The 14205-nt window shown below is 45.7% G+C and overlaps 1 protein-coding gene across 2 annotated transcripts in view; it reads left to right on the top strand.

Annotated features, from left to right (window-relative positions):
* Nucleotides 1-14205, top strand: part of LOC145429658 (RNA-binding protein Raly-like) — a 104706-nt gene that overhangs the window by 1437 nt on the left and 89064 nt on the right. The gene's annotated exons all lie outside the window — the stretch shown is intronic.

The following is a 14205-nucleotide window of genomic DNA, read 5'->3' as shown; positions in this document are numbered from 1 at the left end:
ACCGCATATAAGGTGAGGTATAGTATCAACGAGTGCACTTCAGTGACAAAGAGGTTGGCTCAAGTAAGGTGTACATACATGTGCAAAATAAAGCATTTCAAGTGCTGTTAAGTAGAAAAGAAATTACACAATTGTAACTATTACATGGCGACCGGGAATAACCAACTTATCCTAGCATCTAGGAAGGCACAAATACAAATGGATAAGTGCATGTAGATAACCCCGTAGGTCCTTCAGATACTTTTTAAAAAAAAATGTAAACACTGGAACAATGAAAAAAAAATATAACTCTTTTAAACCATTGTAGCTAACAGTATAGGAGGCTGAAACGATTTAAACTTGAACCGAATCTTCAGTCCTACTTGGAACTGTCCATGGTAGGTAAACCAAGTTACGTGATCCACACTCCATACCAGTCTGGAGCTCTGCGCCGACGAGTTGGTCGCTGAAACTGCTGGCCCGGGTGGTCTGGCTCACCCACCACACCCCCACCATTCTCATGGTCTACATGGGAAGGGGACGATGGGACAACCACAACCAGAGCGGGATCAGCTGCAACTGAGACAGAAGGCTGAGAGGAGCTGGGGCCATTGCCAGTTGCAGTAGAGAACAGACTGTGCAGACCCAGATCACGGTCTGCTGGGTCATCTTCTAAAGCTGGTGGTGGGACCTCTGTAGGGGACCACTGATGAGCCTGATCAAGGACCCAGGTATTGTCCAGTGGCTCGCGGCAGCGATAATGCTTTAGCTGGTCATGGTGGACAACTTTCACTTTAGACCTTGGGTTCTTCTGGATCCGATAAACTAGGTCATCCAATTGTCCCAGGACAAAGAATGGTCCTTCATACGATGGGAGGAACTTTCTGACCTTGTTCTTGACGTGACGTGTTCCTTTGATGAGATACCACACAGGATCTCCAGTCTTATACTGTGTGTGGCAACAGTTCTTGTCATATTGCCTTTTTGCGCGCTTGACTGACTCACCCAGGGCTTCCCTGGCGATGAGGTGGGCCAGCTCCAGCCGCTCACGCATTTGCTGCACATACTCTGGAACTGAGGGTTGGTTGCCTGGATCAGGAGGTAGACCTGCGACAAGGTCCACTGGCTCACTCAGTTCTCGGCCAAACATCATGAAGTTCGGGGTGAAACCTGTAACACTGTGTTTGGTCGCCCTGTAGGCCATAACAGCGTACGGGATCATCAGGTCCCAGTCCCAATGACAACGCTCTGCTGTGGAGGCCAGGATCTTCTGGAGAGTGGCATTGAAACGTTCAACCTGGCCATCTGACTGGGGTCGGAATGGCGTTGTATGAGTCTTATCTATGCCAAACAAACTGCACACCCCTTGGAACACATCAGATTCAAAATTGCGTCCCTGATCACTGTGTAGTGCTTGAGGTATCCCGTAGCGGCACACCCACTCAGATGCAACGACCTCGGCAACGGTTGCAGCCCGTTCATCTGGGATAGGAAAGGCTTCAGTCCACTTTGTAAAGTAGTCTTGTATCACAAGCACATATCGGTTTCTGCGCTCTGTCTCATTCAGTGGTCCCATAATGTCCAGCGCAACGCGCTCCATTGGGGCTCCTACCCGGACAGTTCCCATCGGAGCTTGCGGTGTCTTCTGGGGTCGGGCCCTGGATGCACAGCTGGTACAAGTACGGCACCAAAGAGCGACGTCTTCCCTCATGTGATACCAATAGAATCGGGTTCGTAGTCTGGCCACAGTCCTCTCGACACCAAAATGTCCACCCACTGGCCCTTCGTGCATCTGGCCCATCACTTCTGGTTGTAGCTTACGTGGCAGTACGATTTGGGGATAGAACTGGGTCTCGTCAAGGCAGTAGAAGCGACGGACCAGAACTCCATCTCTGAAGTAGAGCCGTTTCCATTGAGCCCAGTATGTCTTAGTTGCTGGGCTGCATGGTGAAACAATAGTCCATGGGGGGCGCTCACTGCTGGCCTCCATCCAGGCGCGTATGGGTGCAATGTCTGCATCAGCGTCCTGGGCTTGGCTCAGCTCCCCCATGGTCCAACCATGAAACAGAGAAGCAGTATCAAGGGTTTTAGCCACATATACTTTCTCAGTCAGCTTTACAGTGTGTGTATTAGTGGACATGTTCTGGTGTGATATGTCTGTTCTAGTGTGAATTGTCTGTTCTGAGATGTCTGTGTTGATAGAAGTGTTTTGACATAAAATGTCTGACTTTGTAAGAGCAGTTTGGTCTAAAGTCTTTGTTTCTGGTGTGGTGGTGTTATGACTTACCCCCACTAGACACACCGCTGTACTAGCCGGTTGTCCCTCCACCCTCACCGGACTCAGCAACAGGGAGCTGGTGTCAGAGTCCAACTCGCATTGAACTGCCTGATGACTGGTCCCCCCGAGATGCTTGGGGGGGTCCTGCACTCTGCATGGACAAGACTGGCGACAGGGTCTTCTGGAGAGGCTATCAGCATTGGTGTGCACTCGACCTGGACGGTGGATGATCTCAAAGTTGTACTCGGCAAGCTTCTCGAGCCATCGAGCTAATTGTCCCTCTGGCTCTTTCATTTTTGTTAGCCACCGTAGACTGCTGTGGTCTGTGCGCACTTTGAAAGGCCGTCCAAGGAGATACTGGCGAAAGTGGGACGTGAAATCCACGACGGCTAGTAGTTCACGTCGTGTGGTGCAGTAGTTTTGTTCAGTTCTTGATAGCTTACGACTGCCATATGCCAGCACACGCCCTGTTGCATCTGTGACAGCACCGCGCCGATGCCAGTGTCGCTGGCATCAGTGTCTAGTGTCATTTCTCCATGGTCAAGTGGATAGCCAAGAACAGGGGCAGAGGTGAGTCGACACTTCAGCTTGTCGAAAGCTGCTTGGTGCTCAGCATGCCACTGAAAATGTGCATTCTTCTTGGTCAGGTTGTGCAGGGGTTCGGCTATAGAGGCAAAATCTTTCACAAACCGGCGGTAATATGAGGCCAGGCCGATGAAGCGTCTGACCTCCTGGATGGACGTAGGTGTGGGCCACATCTGAACCTTTTGAACTTTGCTGGGGTCGGTAGCCACACCATGCTCGGATACCACATGGCCAAGATAAGCAACTTCGCGGCGAAAGAGGCAGCATTTGGCAGGTTTCAGTTTCAAGTTAGCTTGTTGAAGTCTATAGAATACCTGGCCAAGCCGTTGCAGCATCCCCGACACGTCCTTAGCCAGCACGATGATGTCGTCCAAGTAGACCAGGCAGGTCTCCCACTGCATGCCAGCCAGGACGCGGTCCATCAGCCGCTGGAACGTTGCCGGGGCATTGCATAGTCCAAATGGCACGACGTTCCACTCAAAGAGGCCTGTCCTAGTGCAGAAAGCGGCGGCCCTGCGTGCTCTAGGCGTCAGCTCAACCTGCCAGTAGCCAGATGCGAGGTCTAATGTGCTGAACCATCTGGCAGTTGAGAGTGTGTCCAGCGTGTCCTGGATGCGGGGCAGCGGGTAGGCGTCTGTTATGGTGCGGTCGTTGAGAGCCCTGTAGTCAATGCAGAGACGGTATGTCCCATCTTTCTTACGCACCATAACGATGGGCGAGGCCCAGCTGCTGCAGCTGCATTGGGCGAGACCGCTCTGTAGACTGTCGTAGATCTGCTGATCAGCATTTTGCTGCTTTTCCCCTGCCATTCTTCGTGGATTTTGTTTGACTGGGGCACCAGGACGGGTTATGATGTCATGCTGCACAAGGCTGGTTCGGCCCAGGTCAGCAGGCCCTGTAGAAAACACATGTCCATAAGTGCAAAGCAAGCGTTTCAGTTGGAGCTGTTCATAGTCATTGAGGTCTGTGGAGCTCTGGGCATAGAGCTCCTGCAGGTGCAGAGGAACCACAGGAGGGCTGGTCAGAGAGTCTGCAGCTGGGGAGACCATGGAGGGTTCCACGGCCTCAGCTGGCTGGAGGAGCCCGGCAATGGATCCCGCCTTAATTGTTACTGCTTTATTGCCAAGGTTAAAAAGGCGAAGTGGGACAGCTTTAGAAGGCTGTGCGTTGACTAGGACTCTGGCGATAAGTACTTTGTGCTTCTCAACAAAACCTTTGGTGGGACTAAGCATCATGTCACCTCGAGCTGCTGCACCAGGATGCACGTTGCCTTTCACCATATACTCTTGCCCCGGTTCCACCACCACAGTTCTAGCTATTCTCACTGCGTGTGACTTTGTACTGGCTTCGGTTTGGTAGTAGAGCACCTCTTCACCGAAAAGGATGATGCGGCGTTTGCCAAAATCAAGACGTGCTTCAGCTTGAGTGAGGAAGGGATGCCCAAGCAGCACCTCATTTCCTGCTATATCTGCCACCAAGAAATCAACATCCACCTGTCGATTGTTGATATTGACAGGTATCTGGGCTTCACCTAGCACCGGCACGTCCCCAGGTCCCACACCAAGCAAGGTCTCAACAACTGAGGGCTGTAGTGGTGGTCTCACGTCTGGGTGGATGGAGTTGTAGTAGGGCAGCGGCAGCACGCTCCTCCGGGCTCCACTGTCCAAAACAGCACATACCTCCACTTCGTAGAGGCGCATGGGGATACTCATTTCTTGGCTTTGGCACTTAAGTTGGAGCACAGTGGGTTTTGGGCTGTCCCAAGGGCTACTGTTCAATGTTAAGGCCTTGGTGGTTTTGTGAGGGGAAGGGCACTGCTTTTGGACATGGCCCCAACCTTGACAGTTATGGCAGCGAACCCCACTCCTTTTAAAATTTCTGTGATTGTTCGGTGTTGTCGAGGGTGTGTGTGGGACAAAACGATTCGGTGAGGGGCTAGCTGCAGGTGCATGCTCAGCAACAGTCTCATCTCTGTCTTTTTCTCTGACGACGGCAGCTCGGGGCCGGCGTTCAGCTGCGTTACGGGCTCCTTGCTGCATGGCACTGGTTACATAAGATGCAGCCCTTTTAGTGGTTTCGTGTCGGTGGGCTATTTCGTATGCGCAGGCAAGTGTGGCTGGGTGCCTCTCTAGCAACTTCTGTACTATTTCTGCATCACCCAGCCCATTGGTGAAAACTTCAACAGCTATAGAGTCTTGTTCAATCTCTGCTCTATTACCATATGCAACAGCCACTTTCCCATAAATGTCATCTCTGAAAACATGCAGGGCCTCACCAGGTTTACGCACTCGCTGCCTCAGTTCTACAGCAACAGCAGCTGCATGGTCAGAAGAAGGGCCATATGCAGTTTCCAGTTCGTCCACCAGGCGGCGGTAATCCCATTTGGATGAGCAGGGATTTCTGTGGATAATGGCCCCTGCTGCTCCAACTAGGCAGAATTTTTGTCATTGTTTTTTCTGACCAATAGGTGGCTTCAGCGCAGCTTTCAAACCTGTGCAGAAATTCCTTCCACGGTGTGGTGCCGTCATATTGGCCCGGACGTAGGGTGGGGACTCTCTCTCTAGTGTCACCGTCCTCTTCACTGTCAGATGGGGGCTGACGGGGCACACAGCGGGTCTTGCCTGGTTTCGAGCGGGGTTTATGCTGTGCAGTGATTTCCCCATAGCTAATGGCTTCATTAAGGCTACTGGAAGGCATACATTGCATGGGTGTATTTAACATTGCGTTAAACTGAGCCGGTGTGCTGTGTACAAAACTGTCCATGTGAGCGGAGGAAAATAGGTTTGAGTCTGGATAGTGGATTTTCATTTGGGGAGTAGGAGCTGGATAATAGTTCATGCTGCTGCCTGTGTTTCTCTCACAGCCGTAGCTGCGGCATTCAGCATCAACGAAGGGATTCGTGCGGGAAAACTGCGGCCGGGCAGGACCATCGGGCGGCGCGAATACACACTCTCCATTAGCGTGTGTGTTAGCACAACTTTCGGCACACAGGAATGGGTTCATATGTTCACATTTAGTCACAGCTCTGTCTCTGTTAGCTTCCCTAATGCTCGCGGCACCCTCGGAGACACTGGTCAGCGATATGAACGGGTTGGAGTAATTGGTCTCAAGTCCGTACTTTTCACGAGAATGGCGAGCAGCGGCCATCGCGAGTTAGCTTAGCTGCGGGCTAATACACTTGTAATTACAGTCACTCGGCTTTATCGTTAGCCGCTTTAGCCTGTCGGTTTTTCTCTGTGCTCACCACTTCTTTAACAACGTGAGAGGGTCCCTTCGTGGTCGCCAGTGTTAACCATTCCTCGCCGTCAGTCCCCTGACCGTGGTCGGGAGACACGAGGGGAGATGCTTCCTCCAGGGCCGAAGTTTGTCCTCCTTCGGGGTTAACTCCCTTCACTTTTGTGGAGTAGTGAGGCAGACAGAAATCAGCCGAGGCACCGGAGAGTACTGAAGAGATGAGGCTTTAATAACAGTACTGCACACTTTGGAAACACACTGCATAGCCTGTAGCCCGTTAGAACGCTGCTCCCGGTCGCCCTCTACCCATGACACACTCTCTCACTCTCTTTTTCCTCTTTCGCTCCCCGCGTTTCCTTCACGCGCATGCTCACACACACATTACATACACTCCTTACTGCACCCAGTCACACACAAGACAGCAATTCCTGCAACACTCCTTTGAATGTCTGTTTGGAAGTTTCTCCTGAGATTTGCAATGATTTTCTGAACTTTTTTATTGAAAAGGTTGTCACCATCAGGGCTCTTATCACAGCTCCTGACTCTGACCCCTCTGTCTCTGTCCCTTGCGCTGCTGTTTTCACTCAGTTTGAGCTTGTGACGCTCTCCTCTTTAGAGGATGTGGTTCGCCATATTAAGCCCACAGGTTCCCCACGGGATCCTGTCCCTCCACAATTCTTTAAAGAAATTTTTCCTAGTATACAACAGTATGTCCTTGACATTATTAACAGCAGTCTGTCTTCTGGTGTGGTTCCTGCAAATTTCAAACATGCAGTAGTACAGCCACTGCTTAAGAAACCTGGCCTTGATCACACAGTTTTAGCGAACTATAGGCCTATTTCCAAGCTGCCTTTAGTCTCCAAGGTTTTAGAGAAAATTGTTTTTAGTCAACTGAAAGATTTTCTAGATGAAAATGGAATCTTTGAGGTTTTTCAGTCAGGTTTTAAAACCCTTCACAGCACAGAATCTGCATTACTAAGGGTTTTTAATGACATCCTTCTGGCATGTGATTCTGGTAACCATGTTGTTCTTGTCTTGCTTGACCTAACTGCTGCCTTTGACACAGTAGACCACAATATTTTAATTTCTCGATTACATGATGTAGTGGGTATTGGTGGCACTGCACTCAATTGGTTTAGGTCTTATTTGTCAGATAGAACTTTCTCTGTCAGCCTTCTTGGTTACGAATCGTCTTCTGCTCCTCTGTCATGTGGTGTCCCACAGGGCTCAATTTTAGGGCCACTGCTCTTTTCTCTGTATCTACTGCCTCTGGGTTCTATCCTTAGAAGGCATGGGATCTCATTTCACTGTTATGCCGATGACTGCCAAATTTATTTGACACTAAAACGCAAGGATGCCATCTCCATAAAACCTCTCTTGACATGTCTAGATGACATTAAAGCTTGGTTGGCTCGAAACTTTTTAAATTTTAATAAAAAGAAAACAGAAGTGTTGGTGTTTGGACCCAGTGGTCCCTGTGAGTCCTCCTCTGTTGTTTTAGGATCCCTGGAAGTCTATTTTAAATCTGTTGTTACTGACCTTGGTTTTAAGTTGGACAGTGATTTTAAATTGGACAACCAAATCAGAGCAGTGGTGAAGTCCAGTTTTTATCATTTAAGGCGACTGGCAAGACTAAAATCTTTTCTTTCGAGGCAGCACCTTGAAACAGTGATCCATGCTTTTATTTCTTCCCGCCTGGACTACTGTAACTCACTTTATGTGGGGGTCAGTCAGTCATTGCTCTCACGTCTGCAGCTGGTTCAAAATGCGGCTGCACGACTCCTAACAGGAACTCGAAAAAGAGAGCATATAACCCCTGTGCTGGCCTCTCTGCACTGGCTGCCTGTGTCTTTTAGAGTTAATTTTAAAATTCTTATGTTTGTTTTTAAATGCCTACACAGTCTTGCCCCGCCTTACCTCTCTGAGCTTCTTCATCCCCACATACCCTGTCGGTCTCTCAGGTCAGCTGACCAGCTGCTCCTGGAGGTACCGAGATCCAGGAGGAAGCTCAGAGGGGACGGGGCCTTCTCTATTGTGGCTCCAAAATTATGGAATAATTTGCCCATGCATGTTAGAGAGGCCCCTTCACTGTCCACTTTTAAATCACGTCTTAAAACCCACTTTTATTCCTTGGCTTTTAACCTCAGTGAGACTTAGTTTCTTTTTTTAATGCAGTAGTTATTTAATTAATGATTTCACTCTTCTTTTATTTGTTTTTTATTTATATCTCATGTAATTTTATTTTACAGTTCCAATGTACAGCACTTTGTGTCAGCTGTGGTTGTTTTAAAGTGCTTTATAAATAAAGTTGATGATGATGATGATGATGATATACAGAGGGTTGGTGTGACAGAGGATGATGGTACAGATGGAGTGAGATGGAGGCAGATGATCCAATGTGGTAATCCTTAACTGGAACAGCTAAAACAAGAGGAAGAAACAGTCTGGCTTGACAAATTATGGATGTTGGTTGGTGTCCACCAGGTGGAGCTTGAGTCTTTTCAGAAAACCAAAGAATTCAGGTCTCTTCACAAACATGTGGCACCACCGCACTTTGGAAAATGATAATTTACTTTGGCAAAGTTGCTGATTATAGTTTGATGCTTTGATCCAAACCACATGAGAACTGAGAGTTCTGAAAACAAAGATGATTTACTCACGTTTGTCTTTTCAGGCAGAAGCAAACTGACGGATGGTTTTCTGTGTTTCTGATGTTTGTTTGAGGTTTTTGCTGTTGTTTCCTTATTGGTTCTGGATACATTTTGCAATCAGTCAGTTTCTGGCCTGTAATTTTTTAATACAGCTTGCAGGGACTCAGTGGAAATAAATTGTGTTTAACCAGGATTATATGAGTTATGACATCTGCTTTCCAAGTGTGTCCTGCCCAAGACAGGAAACAGTGGTGAATTATATGAACAGAAATTCACACGTAATGAGTTTACAAATGTGGATGACTAAAAGAGTAAGATAAAAAAACACTTCAAATGAGGGAATGTAATTGAGAATTGTTTTTGATTTGAGGCTACAGATTGTTTTTATGTGTTTGAAGCTACCTGGTACCTAGACCTGAATCTTGTTCCATTTTAAAAACTTCTAGGCTGGGCTGTGCCTTTGGAGGTGGTCCTGAGGGTCTTGATCCACACTGTAATGATGTGAGTCATTAAGGGTCACATCATGAGCCAAGACGTTAAATATTTGCGAGACATCTCTTTACCCTGACATCATGTGAGTTATTGAGGTCCAGAGATGGGCGTTACTGTAATCTGATTACTTTTTTCAAGTAACGAGTAAAGTAAGGGATTACTATTGCAAAAACGGTAATTAGATTACCGTTACTTTCCTGTAGGAACGCTGCGTTACTGCGTTACTAAAACCGTGATTTTTTTGCGAGAATGTCTCATGACAGTGACGTAAGCGAGTGCGACGTTTGTGACAACAGCTGTGTGCAGATCAACAATGGATCACATATCGATTGTGGGAGAGAGTATGAGCGTGCAGCGTTTAAAGCGTGGAAGTACTGACCTTACTTTGAGTTTGATTCCATAAAAAGTGACAAAAACATCAGGGTCCGTTGTGCGTGGGAAGAAAACTTCTTTTTACAGCAAAAAAAACCCCTAAACTTCCAAGCAAGCACCGAGTAGCTACGACGTAATGGGAAACTCACAGAGAAACTCGTGGATAAACACAAAAAATATTTTATTTTATGTGCTGGAATGTGCAGAAAATAGGTTTAAATGTTAAACAAATTTCTTCAAGTCAGAGAATGTTGCATATAATTTTATTTTTGCTTGATGCATAAAGTTAAAAGATTAAAACTGGTAAAACAAGTTTAAAAAAAAGAGACTTTTCCATTTGATTACATTTTGTATGATGGATTATGTAGAAAAAGTAGAATTGGGCTGAAAGATCTATCGCTTTATCACCTCTTCAGGTTGTAAATCGTGTTTTTAAAAAGTAACTAAGCAACTAAGTAATTAACTACTTTTGAAAATAAGTAATCAGTAAAGTAACAGGATTACTTTTGGGGGAAGTAATCAGTAATTAGTTACTGATTACTTTTTTCAAGTAACTTGACCAACACTGTTGAGGTCACATGGGTCAGGATAGGTGCAGATGTGGAGCTGGGTCTTATCCTGCTGAGGTGGTTCTCCTGTGTTGTGCCGCGTGCTTGTGGAGTGGTTGTTTGGTTTCTCCTTTGCAAATGTTTTAGTATTACTTACTGCACTACATTGTTCAGCTTGTGCTTGGATGTTTCATCCTTGGGTTTTTGTCTGAGTTGTTGCTGGGTCTGAAGTGCACTGGGATTTTGGAAGTTCCTCCTCAAAAAGGTCAAAAGAAATTGATGGCATTAGGCCAGCGGTCCCCAACTTTGTCGCTCCACGGACCGGTTTAATGTCAGACAATATTTCCACGGACCGGCCTTTAAGGTGTCGCGGATAAATGCAACAAAATAAAATGATACGACCAAGACAAAAACTGTGGTATTTTGTAAGTACAATAATAAACATGAATTCACTGTGTAATTGTGCAACTTTATTAGCAGCATCCACCTGAAATGCGCCAACAATATTGAGAGTAACATCCTCCTCTCTGCCCCTTAATGCTCTCTGGTCACTATAGTAACGCGTAAATATTTCTTTCAAAGTAAGACACACAACTACAACACGGTAAAAGACCCAGGGCAACCAAGTTAACGATAAAAACCCTAAAAACCAACTCTTGCTCAGTTCTGTTTTTACCCCCTAAAGTTGGGACTGTACATTAAAATTCAGCTTCTAGGCTCCTTATTTAAGTTTCAAGACATAAGATCCGGTTCACCCAACAGTGCCAAAGTGGTGATTAAACTCCAGAAGTGTTGACCCACACGATGACTGTCACAGTGGCCTTCAGATAAATCAGTGGGGAATGCAGCCCAGAATACATGCACTAATCAAGGAATCCAAACACATAGTTTCTTTTTGCCATTTTTGTAGTTAAATGCCAACTCATAAAACATTGTGCCATGAAAAGAAACAAACCAGCCCCACCAACATTTCTTTTTTAATTTTTACATGAATGGTGGAGTAAGTTTGTTGGACATCTACCAGGTCCCCATCAATCTACCAGAGGTTGGTAATGGCTTTTGTTTGCCACAAGCCTAAATTGGTACATTTTCAAAAACTGGATAATATTAGCTCGCAAATGGCTTTTCATTGATTCAATTAAGATGACAGTTTTTCCATTACTGGGGCTCCAAACAAGCAAAACTTCTTTAAAAAGGATTGAACTTAAACTAAACAAACCTTAAATAGATGGGTTGCTAATGATTCGAGAGATGTTAATGGCTGGGGACTTACGGTGGAATTTCTTACAATAGTTTGTGTTAATTTTAATAAAACTAACACTATCCCATCATTGATACCTGTGAAGTGTAACCCTTCACAGATGAAAACATGTTATGATCTCTCTGTACATTTTGGTTTATTTCTGTTACATTTCAGATTTCTAAAAACATTTCTAAACTCTGTAAGTAGAATCAAATAATTTATGGATTTAGGGTTTTGTTTGGATACTTTATCTTTTGTTGCAGATTCCCTCCTGCATGCTGACTGTGTGTGTGTGTGTGTGTGTGTGTGTGTGTGTGTGTGTGTGTGTGTGTGTGTGTGTGTGTGTGTGTGTGTGTGTGTGTGTGTGTGAGAGAGAGAGAGAGAGAGAAGCTTTGCAGGTGTGATTTTGCATATTTTCTATTTGGCTCCACTCAGCAGAGATTAGCAGCAGGTAGAGTGACAGGTGGATTAAAATGGACTGCATCTCTGGCTCGAGTAAAAAAAAAAAAAAATTAATTAGACCTTCATCATAGAGCAGTTACTTGAACTGTCATTGCAGCAGTGCTGAGGGTTTAACTCCTGTGTTGATGTTGTTCTGTTCATGCTATTAACTGCAATAAATGCCGTTATTAGACAGCAAAATATTAAATGAAACTTTAAATGAAATGAAAACAAAAACTTAAATTGAAGTGTTCCAGGTATTTCCTACTGGAAGGAAGACCATGAGGCAGTTCCAGAAATGCTGGAAAGATTATGTCTTTTGGCTTGCCCATCCATCCATCCATCCATCCATTGAGACTGGTGCGCCCAGGATGGATGGATGGATGGATGGATGGAAAATTTTACACATCTATTCATGCATCCATTTTCTGCTGCTTATCCAATGGAGCAGCAGTTTCTAAGAAATGCCCAGCTCTGGCTTTCCTGGCTGCCTCCTCCAGCTCTTCTGGCAGAACACTGAGGTTTTCCAAAGCCAGCTGAGAGACATCATCTGCCTGGTTCTGCCCCTGATTTACTTTCATACCTGAAACACCTCACCTGGAAGACATTCTAGTCAGATGAAGAAGCAGCTGAACTGAATCCTTTCAGTGTAGGAGCACCTCCACTCAGAGGTCCTCATTGACTGAGCTCCTCACCCCGAGCCTGGCCACCCTTCAGAGCGAGCTCCGCTGCTTGTTTCTGAAAATGTCTCGTTCCTTCATTCACTGCCCAGAGTTTCTGTCTAAAGCTGAGTGTAGGAAGGTAGAATGAGTTTTTACTCCGCCAACCTTCGACCTTGAGCTACTTGAACTCCTCCACTTGGGACAGCAACTCATCTCTAACCTATAGTGGGGCTTCATCCCATTCCGGCCAAGAATCACAGCTACAAAATGAATAAAACTGCTCCAGCTGAGCGTCAATCCAACAGATTTTTTTAAAATCTGCAGCTTCTCTACAGACAAACACATTTGATTTTTCAAATTAGTCCATAAAATTAGCCTTTCTTGTGTGTTATCCCACACCTCTTGTGGTCTGATGGGTAATTGCTCATTGAAATGCATGTGGGGAGGCCGTTAGCCAGCTGCTGACATGAGGCTGACTCCAAGATAAATAAAGCAGCCCAGGAGACAGCCCTGCTCTCCTCATCATCATATCTTAATTGGAAAGGACAGCTTTAATTAAAATGAAACCATTTAATGTATTTTGTAATTAAAGATGAGTTAGATGGCGACTGCTGGGTTGGGCCAGCAGGGCTGCTGAAACAGAAGCAGGCTTTGATTTCATCAACACATTAGAGTTAAATCTCCTATTTATTCTTTTCTTAGATAAATATCATCCTGTTAGGAATTTAAAGACATTGAACTCTGAGATGGATTATGGCTTGAAACATTAATTCAGAAGAACATTGGAAGAAGCAAAAACTGCAGTTCCCCTAATTTCCACTTGAAGCTCCAGCAGTGGGTTGTTCCCCTCGACTCCCATTAACCATCTTTAACCTGGCTACAAAAAACAGCTTAGTTTGCATTATTAGGGGTGCGGCCTCTTTGATTGACATGTGGATGGTGACCCAGCTGCTAACTGCAAGGCGTCACCTCAGCTAATTGGAGCCCCTGGAACCTCTGGAACATCTTTTTATGTGGATATCATCTGGAGGTTAAAATAGTGACTTCTGGTTTCCAAAACACAAAACATGATGTCAGCCAAAACGCTGATGTTGAAAAATGGGTGATGTTACATTTATTAGTCCCTGAATCCTCCCTTCGTTATGCTGCAATAGACGTAGGCTGCTGGGGGATTCCCATAATGCATTGAGTATTTCTTTTCACCCACTATGTGTTAACAGACCTCTCTGCATTGAATCATACTTGTTATTAACCTCTGTCTCTCTTCCACAGCATGTCTTTATCCTGTTTTCCTTCTCCCACCCCAACCGGTCGCAGCAGATGGCCCCGCCCCTCCCTGAGCCTGGTTCTGCTGGAGGTTTCTTCCTGTTAAAAGGGAGTTTTTCCTTCCCACTGTCACCAAAGTGCTGCTCATAGGGGGTCATTTGATTGTTGGGTTTTTCTCACCTTGAGGTGACTTATGTTGTGATTTGGTGCTGTATAAATAAATTGAATTGAATCTTTCAGTTTACTATCAAACTGTAATTAATACAGCTCTCCAGCTGCACTCTGGCTCAGGATAATCATATTTGTTCTGTCTAGAAAATTAATTCTCTATATATGTGGGGGAATAATTACAAAACTCAAATAACAATTCTCCCTTTTGGTTTGCGATCACCTCCTCCCAGAATGCAGTAGTGTTGCAGAACAGTGGGTTTTGCTTTAACAGGCAGAAAAGCAT

This window comes from Astatotilapia calliptera, chromosome 7 (assembly GCF_964374335.1).
Source record: "Astatotilapia calliptera chromosome 7, fAstCal68.1, whole genome shotgun sequence".
Taxonomy (NCBI): domain Eukaryota; kingdom Metazoa; phylum Chordata; class Actinopteri; order Cichliformes; family Cichlidae; genus Astatotilapia; species Astatotilapia calliptera.
The sequence above is the reverse complement of the archived record's forward strand: the minus strand, read 5'-3'. Positions and strand labels throughout refer to the sequence as shown.